The sequence below is a fragment of the Taudactylus pleione genome, unplaced genomic scaffold (genome assembly GCF_031769625.1).
Source record: "Taudactylus pleione unplaced genomic scaffold, aTauple2 ptg000286l, whole genome shotgun sequence".
In the NCBI taxonomy this organism is placed as follows: Eukaryota; Metazoa; Chordata; class Amphibia; order Anura; family Myobatrachidae; genus Taudactylus; species Taudactylus pleione.
In genome coordinates, this window is record NW_028284688.1 from 61,250 (window position 1) to 75,614 (window position 14,365).

Genomic DNA, 14,365 nt, shown 5'->3' on the forward strand with positions numbered 1-14,365 from the left:
ACCCGGCTTTTGCAGAGTGAAAGTGGACGCTTGGAGATGACGTCATCTCCAAGCGCCACTGAAGCCGGACCAATCGGCCGGCTAGCAGCACACACCAGGTCATCGTGACCCGGAGTGCGCTGTTCCCATAGCAGGGTTTCACGGGCTACGCCCGTGTTAAACCCTGCTAGTTACCTGGGTTGGATTGCCGGGTCACTCGACCCGGCAATCCAACCCTCTGCCCTTTTACACCAGGGAGCTGCCCGGGTTAACCCTTCAAAAACCCGGGTTTTAGCTCCGGTGTAAAAGGGGTATAAATTTACCCCCTTGAATTCAGAGATACTGAAGGCAAAGTCATTGTCAGGCCAGGTTCAGCCACAGCCGGATCAGGTGCAGCAAATCAGTATCTGAAAGCAAAGTCTGAAGGCCCCCATACATCACAGATTGATTGCAGCAATCATGCAATTTGCAATCGATTGTGTATTAAAATCTTTCCCTTTTCAATCAATTGTGGCAATTCTGCAATCTGCAGTCGATTGAAAGAGGGAAAGATTTTTATACACAATCGATTGCAAATTGCACGATTGCTGCAATCAATTGCTGATGTATGGGGGCCTTAAGACGGCAGTCAGTAACAGTTATACTCCTTACACATGGAAGGATACAGATCAATGAACAGATTAATTTACCCTTAAAACCAGGTTCTACCTTTACCCCTACATGTGCTCGGGGATCATATATTAGTGTGTCTCAAATCCACTTTGCAGGACTTAAATAAACTTTTTACATCAACGCCAATAAATAATCTGCATGTGAATGAATAGTGTTACAAAAATGTTGTCGTTAATCAAGAATGGGAGGATGGCTATTGTTATTTTATTCAGTAATTCCTATCATGCAAAATCATAAGGAAGGATACCGCAAAAGTTTATAATGGGTGATTAAGGACACTCTCAGAGAAAGCTTTCTGTGGCACAGGCAGAATTTGGATGTTTTGTATATTAAAAATATCTGTTATTCGAGCCATTCGCTAGTGGCCCAAAATTCACCCGAGCGGCCTGGGGCACCCCCCGGAGACCCATTACACAGGTCAGCAACCAAAATGTTTAAGTAATGACTCATTATAATATGCTAAATTAGAATATGACAGTTAATGTAGTATAGGCAGTAAGTTCTTGTTTTCATGTCATAGTACATATCACTTAGAGCATGTTTTGTTTACGTTCTGTAGTCTGCTTATGACACAAGACACATTTGGCATTACATACAGTCACCAGGGGGCTAAAAAATTTCCCTTACAATCCAATAGTGGAGCCAAACAAGACGCTGTTACCACTGCTGCACATTAAAGGGGCTGATTCTGACTTGTACGGATCTCTGTGCGCGGATGGAAATGGTAAGTTATTATAGCGTATGGCGCAGTCCAGATGAGTTAGGAATTTTTGCGTATATCCATTCTATTCCGCGCCAGACAGAACTTGCGCAGATCTGTCTTTTAGTGAAATTGGGCATTTAAGGGCGGGCACTGGATGGTGGCAATGTAAGCAGACAGAGCTGCCATGATTTGTGGGAGTGTTCCGGTCATGTACAAAATCTAAAGCTCTGTGCAATTCTCAGCTGTGCATATGGGGACGAGATGCCTGTTTCTGGCAGATTTCTTGCAACTACTGTATTATAGTACTAGTGCAACTGCAGATGCTAGTGTTTGAGGCAGCTGACCTATAACCAGTGGGCGGCAAGGCTTCCCGTTTGCAGACGCACAAACCCTCGCAGTAGCTGAACGGCATCTCGCATTAGTATGAGGTAGTGAATCTGGCTTCTGGGGCTGCTCGTGTTTTCGTCCGACTCAGAACCAACCCTAGGAAAAATTTCCTAGACTTGGTAAGGCCAAAATAAATGTAGGTGTTTGCATTGGCCCACATACTGTATACAAGAGCTGCTCAATGCTGTGACCAGATCATCCGGGATGATGACATACCGAATTGTGGTGCAATGAAACTTCCAACAACCAAATTATGGGGAGCAAAAGAGCAGATAACTATATAGAACTTGTGAGCAACCTACTGCGATCTTATCAGGAATTAGGCTGCAACATGCTCTTATAAATAAACTTACTTCTCTCATACAGACGTTTCACAGACAACTGTGTATGCAGTAAGCAGGCCCATAGAGAGCTGATGACGGCAGGGCCGCAACTAGGGGTGGCTGGAAGGTGCACGTGCACCGGGTTTGCCGCTGCACCCGGTGTCAGTGACCTCCAGCCCGGCGCTACAGGGATTTTATTACCAGCGGGCGCCCGGCTCTGCCCTGCAGCGCCATGCTAGCTGGAGGCTGGAGTTCTCTCCTGAACTCCAGCTTCCGGCTCTCCCCACAGGCACTATGGGAGAGACGTAATGACGTCTCTCCCATAGTTCCGAGGAGCAGCCGGGCGGATCCGACGGCGGCGGTCAAAGGAGAGGGGTTTAAGGTAAGTATTTATTAATTTTTTTTGTGTGTAAGCGGCACTACGGGGGCACTACCAGGGGGACTACAGAAGCATTACCAGGGGCATTATCAGGGGGCACTACGGGGGCATTACCCGGGGCACTACAGGGGCATTATTAGGGGACTCTACATGGGCATTATCAGGGGGCACTACAGGGGCATTACCAGGGGGCTCTACAGGGCATTACCAGGGGACACTACAGGGGAATTACCAGGGGGCTTTACAGAGGCATTAGCAGGGGGCTGTGCATGGGCACTACAGGGGAATTACTAAATGGGCACTACAGGGGCATAACTAGGGGTATTACTACATGGGCACTACAGGGGCATTACTAGGGGGCACTACAGGGGCATTACTATATGGAGACTTCAGGGGCATTGCTATTTGGGCACTACAGGGGCATTACTATGGGGGTATTACCATATGCGCACTACAGGGGCATTACTATGGGAACATTACCATATGGCCACTAGTACAGGGGCATTACCTCAGCGGGCATTACTATAGGTGCACTACTGAAGGGGCATTACTATGGGGGCACTGGTGCGGGGGAATTACCAGGGGGAGGGGGGCGCCAAAGTACTGTCTTGCCCCGGGTGACAAAAACACTAGTTTTGGCCCTGGTGACGGGCCCCAGTAATTTTTGGGGGGCATGGCCTAATCAATGGAGGCGTGGCCATGCCCCCTTAGGAAAAAAATAGTAAAAAAAAATAAGTGTGCTGAACAGGGGGGCACTGTGACATTTGGTGACAATTGTGAATATTTTTTTCCCATACTTTGACTTCAAAGTATCTTTGTAGATTCTTTTTTTTTTCTTACCCATTTCTAAGTTTAAGTATAGAATGGTTACTTTTGGTACTTTAGCAAATTATTATTTTTTGTAATGTTTTTTTTTTATCCTATCACATGCAAATCAATACATAATAAAAAATAATAAAAAAAAAAATTAAGGAAAAAAATAATTGTTGACCAGGCTCATTAACGGAACACAACACATTTTTCAAAATATTTGTATTGTTTCCTTCAACTTATAGAATACACTTTGCCATCCATTACTGAAGACCGTACTTCTATTATTAGAAACGTTGGGTGTGTCCCATGGGAACCAAATTATTTATTGCTAACTTGTGACATAAAATCTTGTATTAAATCCTTATTGGCCACCACCTATGTTTTTGTAAACATCTCATAATCAATAAGTGATGACTCTAATAAATGAACAGACATACAGTACTTTTTTGAACTCTCAAAATTAAATTTTCAGGGTAATTTAATGATTTTATGTATTTTCTGTTTTTTTTTGGGTACTGATATATTTTGCTATATATTTTCTGCATCAGTAGTAGAGTTTTGTTCAAATTTCGTCAGCTGGTGACTGGTGGTGCAGGATAGACGAAGAAAGGGGGTATGTAATGTAGGCCGAGCACAGTAAAGGGGGTGCTTGCAGAATTAACAACAGATGAGGCCTGTAAAGCGTCACATATACCATACTTGCCTACTTTTGAAAACTAGTTTCAGGGAGATTATAGTCGGTAGTAGTGTACGCCATGCAAAGCGCAGTGCACTTTTATATGCATAGATCGGGAAATAGCGGTTTGTTATTTTGAAAGCCCGGTAATGCTCTTGGAGAAAGGGACTGACCTGCGCCAAGGGTTAGGTGAGTATTTATTTATCTATTTATCCAAACAGCTGGATTCTACTGGTGAAGAGGACCGAACACTGGTGACAAGGTGATTATAGTGTAAGTGTGAGTGTATACAATAACATTTTTACTTCCAACGGTGTTTGAGTACTGTCTTTCTTTTAATATTTCCTTTACAGGGGGAATATAGGTACCAGATGTCCCTTAATGCCCTGCATTCTGGTACTTGTGGTTCTCCAAGTACTGGCATGCGAAGGAGGCTTGCTGGGACCTAAAGTCCCCATGTAAAAGACAATATTAGTTTGATTATTTTTTTTACACCCAGGGCTGCAGGAGGTATCCCTGGGCTTCAGCCGCCCAGCCTGGGGTTACCGGGAAAGTGGGATCCCTTTATTGGATGGGGTACCCACTTACCCAGGAATCCCCAGCCTGGGCTGACTAGTGTGGGTTGGTGAATGCTTTGGCACATTTTCCCCCTGGTATGGCATTACACCCCCACTAGTAAGAGCCTGTGCTGGTTGTTGAAAATATGGGAGACCCCTACGTCTTTTTTTACCTGTATTTTCACAACCAGGACTGGCTCACACAGCCCGGTGCTGGTTCTGCTTTTGAGGGGGGGACCCCAGATCATCTTTTTCTTTTTTTTAACACATTAATACACATAACACGCAAGAAACCTTCTAAAGTCATCAGCAGGAAGCTGGTCTATTATTTTGGGGATTTTGTGTTTGATTTTATATTGGATTTTATAGATAAATTTTATGTTTGATTTTGAAATGGATATCCAAAACCAAACAAGAAATTGCTAGTCAGAATCGAACAACATTGAATTCAATTCTGAAATTTAACTCAAAATCGAATTGTAGTAAATGTGGGATTTTAACAGTGAAATCTAAATTTGATTGGATTCAATTTCAGGTGAGTTCAATCAAACATTAAATCCAATACAAAATGGAACTTTTGTAAATATACCCCTTCATGTCTAAAGCACTGTGACTGAACTTGGGGCCTGATTCAGATCCAGTCGCTAAGCAGCGATCACTCGCAGCCGGGTGATTGTTGCATGTGTATTAGTCGCAGTGCGCTTGCGTAAACCACTGACAGAGATCAAAAATCGAGCGCTCGCTAAGTTTTACCTGCAAACTACCTTGAGTGACAGATAGTGCCGTTTGTGGGTGGTAACAGGGGAGGGTGCTTGTGAATGGGGGAGCGGTGCTGCGAACGCAGGCGTGTCTGGCTGACATAACAGAGTTTTATAGGCGTCCATAATTAAAAGCAGTGTCATTGTACGCGTCAGCTGACATCTTTTTTGACTGAAGCACTCGCAGTGCTTGCGGTAGCCCAGGGCCTACCACAAGCACTGCGTGAACAGTCGATGGTTCTTTTCGCTGACGATGGTTGCAGTCAGATAATAGAGTAGCAGGTGCTACTCATTGCATTGTATAATTGCTATGTAGATGCTTTATTTAGCATAATAATTTTTTTTTTTCAAGTTACTCTTTTTGATTATGATTGTGATGTCTTTACAGATACCAATACCAAATACATTTTACTTTCCTAACAAATGCCCCTATATTATTTCATATTCAAATACATCTTAATTTGTTTTTTGGTGTATTTAAGGGAGGCAATCGGGAAGCCGACTGCCTAAATACCGGCAGCCGGCTTCCCGACTGTCTTATCCCGGCAAGGGTGAAGTGCCGGGCATCTAGATGTAGACGCCCGCATTTCCCCGATGCCGTGAGACCGGCGCCCGGCATCACGATCGTAGTGATGCCAGGCACCGCGAGCGGACAGCCGCTTTTAGGTTTAGGGCTCCCGGGGGGGACTTAGGGTAAGGCACCCCCCCGGGAGGGTTAGGGTCAGGCTAGGGGGAGGGAGGATTAGGGTTAGGCACCCCCCGGGGGACTTAGGTTTAGGCAGCGGGGAAGGGGGTGGTTAGGGTTAGGCACTTAGAGGGGGGATTAGGGTTAGGCACTTGGGGGGGAAGTTAGGGTTAGGCACCCCTAAGGAGGGTTAGGGTTAGGGGGGTTAGGTTAGGTTAGTGGATACTTACCTATCCACGATCGGGATTTCCAGCGCTGCCGGGCTTCCGCTGCCTCGCACTCTGCTTCTGTCGGGCTGCCGCTGATGGGAATCGAACCGCCGGCCATGCGGCCGACGGTATTTCATACCGATTCCGTATTTAAAGTGTAATGGGGGTAAACTTTTTTTGTACTCCCTTCAAGCTGGTATGGAACTGCACATCCTAGCATGCCATTCCAAAGCAAATACATGCCTTAATAGCAATACTGTGCCAAGCCAGGCTTGGATTTGTAGTTCCATAGCAGCTATAGTGTTTTTTTATTGTAGTTTTAGAAGGAAAAAAATGCATATACAAAAGACAAATGATTGACTTTTTTGGAAATGTACAAAGTTAATTTTTATTTGTTAATACAACCAATTTGTGCTTCACATATGGCTTTTTAAATTAAACTAAATATTTCCAATATCAAAAAACATAAAAAAAATGAATAGATACACGATTTTCTGGACGAATTTGGAATGGGTACACACTTGCAAATGTGGGTTGTGACTTTTGTGACGTCACCAAATGTCCCTCCTTCACCTCCTACAAATCAAAAATCACCTCCAAATATGTATGGCACATATGATGGCAAGATACAATGTCAACTTATTCTTTGTATGGTTTCTAGGGGCACTAACCAGATTAAATTTTTGGCCATAAACTTCCATAAAGTTCGTTGAGAAATCTGGGTGAAAATAATCCAAGATCATCAATCTTTTTTCTTCCGCTTTGCAGCCGATTCTGGAGAACTCAATTTACAGATCTGGGTGGACCGTCGTGTACCTTGCTTGGAGCTCGTTCCAGCCACAGCAGGGCACTGGTCTACCTCTCCTTCCTTTGGCCCGTTGAGTTGTTGTTTCATCTCCCTGACATCTTGGCTTATTGTCCTTAGATTCGAGGTTTGCTCCACCATGCTTCACTGGACTGTCTCAATGGCTGCAGATTGGCATTCCACTGCCACCCTAAGGCTATCGATGACTTCAGCAAGGATGGCAGTGGTGGATGGGGGAGGCACAGTTGATGGAGGTTGTGCTGTCACCCCATCCGACTGCAGCCTTTGATCCATGCAAGGTCCTTTAAAAATGAAGAAGTAAAAATTAGTATTTAAACTTTACACATAAAGATACAGATACAGAGACAGGTGTATGCAAATAATTACCAGACACAGCATGCTGGGCATCTTGTGGAGGCACCATATGGAGTAATTGGGCCTCCGATAATAACCTCCATTCAAAGGACCCCAACATATGTTGATCCCTTTGGGTCAAAGCCAAGCTATCAGGGAGGGGACCCCCTGGCCCATTAATGTGTTAGATCCATAATTTGATCTTTTTCTTGAGTTGGCTGCAAAGGTCACCGTTTCTAATAAGATTTATAGCTTTAATTATTTTGTTGAAAAACATCTTGCTATGTCACAAATTATATATAGAACATTGGGCTTACAACATTGGGACTACAAAATAGACTTCGTTTGTTTTTAACATGAAAAAACACCAAAATTCAGAAACCATTTTCCAATTGTTTTTAAAAAATATAAAATACATACCTTTTTCTAAGATAATACTCATCATAATGAGTGGAGTGCTTCAGGTTGATGATCTTGGTTATTTCCACCCAGATTGCTTAACGATCTTCTACTGGAGAGTCATGGCCATAATAGAATCTGGTTAGTGCCTCATGGATGATGGTATCCATAATCATACAAGGAATAGCTTGACGTTGTATCCTGCCATCTGATGGGGCAGACATTTGGAGGTGATGTGTTTGTAGGAGGTGGAAGAGGAACATCTGGTGGTGGCACAGGCATACTTCCACACCCACATCTACAAGTGTGTCCACATCTACATTTTCAGATGCTAGTCCCAATCCAAATTCGTCCAGAAAATCATGTATCTCGTTCATGCAGTCAGACATACTGCATTCCTGAAAATTCATAACTGCAAAATCCCAAAATCCAGGCATTGCCATTTAAAGGCATGTGCGTACGTCGCTGTACTTGTGCACCACTCCCACGCAGTGCCCTACACAGTGCACAAGCAACCAACACATGCCTATAAAACCACCCCTCCAAGTTACACTCACATTCACGAGAAGCTGCGGAGTGTACAAAATGCAGCACAGGCATATGCCAGCTGTGGGATTAGGTGAGACACATGATGTATTGAAGGTGTTATATTTATGTAGATGTAGTAAATTAACAACTGTCCTGTGTAAATCCACCATTTTTGACGGGCCAACCAATCAGACCGCACCCTAGTTTATATAAAGTTTGCACACTGTAATATTTGTCATCGCCATCATGAGAGCCCAGTGGCGGAACTAGAGAGTGGTGGGCCCAGGTGCAAGAAAATGCTTTGCCCCCCCCCACCCAATCCTGACACCCCGCACCCCAACATTTTTTCACCACCCCTCTCCCCCCAGTAATTAAATCCAGTGTCTGTCCTGCTGCCCAGCCTCATGTTTCACCACCCCTCACTGCCCCCCAGTCATTAAATCCAGTTTGTCCATCAGTGTGTCAGCCTCATTCTCTCCCCCAGCCTGTCAGCCTCATTCCCCCCACCCATCCCCAGCATGTCAGCCTCATTCTCCCCCCCAACTCCAGCATGTCAGCCTCATTCTCCCCCCCAACTCCAGCATGTCAGCCTCATTCTCCCCCCAGCCTGTCAGCCTCATTCCCCCCACCCATCCCCAGCATGTCAGCCTCATTCTCCCCCCCAACTCCAGCATGTCAGCCTCATTCTCCCCCCCAGCCCGAGGGTGTCAGCCTCATTCTCCCCCCAGCCTGTCAGCCTCATTCCCCCCACCCATCCCCAGCATGTCAGCCTCATTCTCCCCCCAGCATGTCAGCCTCATTCTCCCCCCAGCATGTCAGCCTCATTCTCCCCCCCAGCCCCAGCATGTCAGCCTCATTCTCCGCCCCAAGCCCCAGGGTGTCAGCCTCATTCTCCCCCCCCGCAGCCTGTCAGCCTCATTCTCCCCCACCCATCCCCAGCATGTCAGCCTCAATCTCCCCCCCAACTCCAGCATGTCAGCCTCATTCTTCCCCCCAGCCCCAGGGTGTCAGCCTCATTCTCCCACAGCCTGTCAGACTCATTCCCCCCACCCATCCCCAGCATGTCAGCCTCATTCTCCCCCCCCGCCTGTCAGACTCATTCCCCCCACCCATCCCCAGCATGTCAGCCTCATTCTCCCCCACCCAACCCCAGCATGTCAGCCTCATTCTCCCCCACAGCCCCAGGGTGTCAGCCTCATTCTCCCCCCAGCCTGTCAGACTCATTCCTCCCACCCATCCCAAGCATGTCTAACTCATTCTCCCCCCCAGCCTGTCAGACTCATTCCCCCCACCCATCCCCAGCATGTCAGCCTCATTCTCCCCCCAAACCCCAGCATGTCAGCCTCATTCTCCCCCCCAACCCCAGCATGTCAGACTCAGTCTCCCCCCAGCCCCAGCATGTCAGCCTCATCCCCCCCATCCCCAGCATGTCAGTCTCATTCTCCCCCCAGCATGTCAGCCTCATTCTCCGCCCCCAGCCCCAGGGTGTCAGCCTCATTCTCCCCCCCCAGCGTGTCAGCCTCATTCTCCCCCTCAACTCCAGCATGTCAGCCTCATTCTCCCCACCCATCCCCAGCATGTCAGCCTCATTCTCCCCCCCAGCCTGTCAGCCTCATTCCCCCCACCCATCCCCAGCATGTCAGCCTCATTCTCCCCCCAGCCCCAGCATGTCAGCCTCATTCTCCCCACCCATCCCCAGCATGTCAGCCTCATTCTCCTCCCCAGCCCCAGGACTGTCAGCCTCAATCTCCCCCCCCAGCATGTCAGCCTCATTCTCCCCCCAGCCTGTCAGCCTCATTCCCCCCATCCATCCCCTGCATGTCAGCCTCATTCTCCCCCCCAACTCCAGCATGTCAACCTCATTCTCCCCCCCAACTCCAGCATGTCAGCCTCATTCTCCCCCCGGCCTGTCAGCCTCATTCCCCCCACCCATCCCCAGCATGTCAGCCTCATTCTCCCCCCCAACTCCAGCATGTCAGCCTCATTCTCACCCCCAGCCCAAGGGTGTCAGCCTCATTCTCCCCCCAGCCTGTCAGCCTCATTCCCCCCTCCCATCCCCAGCATGTCAGCCTCATTCTCCCCCCAGCATGTCAGCCTCATTCTCCCCCCCAGCCCCAGCATGTCAGCCTCATTCTCTGCCCCCAGCCCCAGGGTGTCAGCCTCATTTCCCCCCCCCAGCCTGTCAGCCTCATTCTCCCCCACCCATCCCCAGCATGTCAGCCTCATTCTCCCCCCCAACTCCAGCATGTCAGCCTCATTCTTCCCCACAGCCCCAGGGTGTCAGCCTCATTCTCCCCCAGCATGTCAGCCTCATTCTCCCCCCCCAGCCCCAGCATGTCAGCCTCATTCTCCCCCCAGCCTGTCAGCCTCATTCCCCCCACCCATCCCCAGCATGTCAGCCTCATTCTCCCCCCCAGCCCCAGCATGTCAGCCTCATTCTCCCCCCCAGCCTGTCAGCCTCATTCTCCCCCCCAGCCCCAGCATGTCAGCCTCATTCTCCCCTCCAGCTCCAGGGTGTCAGACTCATTTCCCCCCAGTCCCAGCTTGTCAGCCTCATTCTCCCCCCCAGCCTCAGCATATCAGCCTCATTCCCCCCTCCAGCATGTCATCCTTGTTCTCCCCCCCAGCCCCAGTATGTTAGCCTCATTCTACCCCCCAGCATGTCAGCCTCATTCTCCCCCCCAGCCCCAGCATGTGTCTGCCTCGTTTTCCCCCCCAGCCCCAGCGTACCCCAGCATCAGCCTCTTTCCCCCCCACCCCCAGTGTGTGTCTTAGCCTTGCTCCTCTCAATCCGCGGCTCCTCTCTATCCTCTCCCTCCAGCAGCCCGGCCCCTAGTTATGACACGGTGCGCATGACCTCATGACGTCATGCGCGTCATGTCATAACAAGGGGCCAGGCCACGGCGGGTGTCTGTCATGTTGGAGCCGGAGCAGCAGAATCGGGCCCGCTCTGGCTCCAACCATTTTCTTAATGGAGACCGGGTCGGCGAGCAGCAGTGCTGTCGGATGTAGGTAGCCATGGGCCCCTGCACCACAGCGGGCCCCGGTGCAAGGCACCGGCTGCACCGCTGCTAGTTCCGCCCCTGCAAGAGCCGCAAGCTTCACCCGCAGGGAGCTGCGCATCATGACAGGCGTCATGGATCAGTGCCTGGGGTCTGCAATGCCGTTTGTCACAAACCGGCAGAAGATGCGGGCATACGTCGAGGTGCTGCGTAGGTTACGCTGCATAGGCTGCAACCGCACCATTGTGCAGCTGGAGAGGCGATGGTTGGACCTCAGCCGCCAAACTCCGGACATCCTGGCCTGCTTGCGGGCTCTTAAGTTGCAGCGTAAGTTCTTTTGTGCTGTAAATGCGTTGCGTTTGCACTGCTATTTTTTTTGAAAAATAAGTTTACAATATATTATTGGTTCTTTTGTAATATGAGACAGGTTTTTTTTTTTATTATTTTATTTTCATTGAGCAGCCATTTTGGAAATATACTAGTTTATGTAAATTAACAAAGTGTGTGCGTGTGTACATTACTCAAGGGTTTTATCATTTTAAACAATTGAATGGATTTTTTTGGAAACTGCAATAGCACCAAATCTCACTCTCTCATCCTCACTCATCCTCACTCATCCTCACACTCTCTCACTATCATATTTAGAGTGTCTATATATATATGTATATATATATATATATATATATATATATACAGTATTTATATATACATATATGTCTATCTATATAAATATATATATATATATATATATTTAGAGATATATTTTGGAATTTAGATTTGGATTGAAAGTTTATTGTTAAAACATTTATTATAGCTTTTGCAACTTATAACACATATCATATTTCAAAACCATTATCTTTTAGGACAACGCAGATGAGCCAGAAGAGCCCATGGTCACCAAAGCCCCTCACCTGCTCACTCTTCCCACCAGTCCTCCCCTCCCTCCCCCCCTCCCCTGCTCACTCTTCCCACTAGTCCTCCCCTCCCTCACCTACCTCCCCTTCCTCCTCTCCCTCCCCTCCCTCCCTTGCTCACTCTTCCTACCAGTCCTCCCCTCCTTCCCCTGCCACCACAGAGCCATCACATTCCCAAATTTCCGCCCCATGACCATCTTCCTCTCCAGATAGTTCTGGGGGCTCAATATGGGCGGCCTCTTCACAGGAGCCATCCCAGGAAGAACCTGCAGCTGAAGGTACATACAAGACCTAAAAAACATTGACACACACATTCAAAGCACATTTGTATTTGCCGAAAATCATTACAACATGTATGTTGAAGGGAGCCATTTCTGTGTACAAGCTGGTTTGTGTGTTAAATTGTATTTGAAACATAATACAGCCAACAGTCCACTTTTCAAATGTCAATATTGCTATCAGCTAAATAGTGCAGATGGTGTTTAACCTAAAAAAAAAGGCATTACCAAAGCCAGCACTGTCACATAGCTTGCAGTACTGGGTTTATCATAGGAAGCATGGGCGGGTGATGTTTTTTTTTGGTGGAAAAATTAAGAAACTTTAAAAAAAAAAAATTGTTTGATTTTCAGATGTACCACAGGAATGTTTGGCCGATATACTCCGAAGGGAGTTGGACATGATGGCCCTATGTGTTTCTACATTGGGGGAGTCTATAGCCAGCATGAGGAGGGCTTTATCATTTTTTTGTTACATTTTGTGTTAATTTTTGCCCAGTTTGAAAAAATACAAAAAAAAGTTTCATTTGTTCCAAAAATTTGCATTTATTATATCATAATAGCTATTGTTGCTGATTAAGCTGCACATTTAACAATTAATTATTAACCAAAAAAGTACCACAAACACAAGTTTGTGGATGTATGTCTGTAATATTCAAAATAACAAAACAAAAAAAACCACCAAAAATTACAAGGAACTAAACGGACAAACATTGAAATCCCAAATGACATTTCGAAAAACAGGCCTATATAGTGACAGTTAAGAGCAGATTTAAGACACATAATATATATTTATATATATATATATATATATATATATACAGATAGAGAGTTTTTATTTATTTCTATGTATATATGTTACAGATATACCTATATTGCATATTAATAATAAACTAAAAGAAAAAAAAAGTTAAATATATAGACGTGTGTGTGTTTCTTTAAGAAAAAAAGTGGTCAAAGCAAGTTTAAGATTAAAAAAAAACTAGCTAAAGAAGATTGAAGATGCAATCAATAATTACATACACATAACAAGCTATTAGCAGACACACATCATTTGCTCAGGCAAGTACATCATATGGTAGCAAATGTCCTGCGTTTGATTTCAATATATAGGATGTGGGATGACGAGTTCACAGACGTCAGTAGTGAATGCATCTCTAGCAGAGAAGTGATGTTTGCTCGCAGCTTACGGCGGGTGGATTTTTAATTCTGGCTGGGCGTAGGTCTCTTTGCGTTGTCTTTGCGAGCGATTGCTGGATTTGCATATGATCGCTCGCAGCTCGCTACTTAGCGACCGGGTTTGAATCAGGCCCTTGATCTCTTGGATTTGTTCAGCTTTCTGCCTAGCCTTTACAATATCTTTTTATGCCTCTTTTCCTCTTCACTTTTCCTTTCCACTGTAATGCCTCCTTTCCTTTCCACTGTAATGCCTCTTTTCCTTTCCACTGTAATGCCTCTTTTCCTTTCCACTGTAATGTCACCACCAGCATTTAGTTACTTAATACAGGGGAGATGTATTAAAGCTTGGAGAGAGATAAAGTGGAGAGAGATAAAGTTCCAACCAATTAGCTCATAACTGTCATTTTCCAAACACAGCCTGTAACATGACAGTTAGGAGCTGATTGCTTCGTTTCTCTCTCCACTTTATCTCTATCCAAACTTTGATGAATCTCCCCCATTGTCTGAGCTCACACGGAATCGTGAGTAGCGGAGAAAATCAATCTGCTTGTTACTGTAATTAGAGCTGCACTGTATTCTGTATAGCTAGATTCTATCTTTAATCAGGTCCCATTCTTGCAAATAAATACAATTATAATCTAGTAGCAATACAAAAGAAGCAATTATCTTGTACGTGAAGCAAACCAATTAAAAACACCACCAAATAGGAAAGAGCCAATTAAGCAAACAAAGAAAATAAATATATAAAACATACAAGTTTCTGACTGA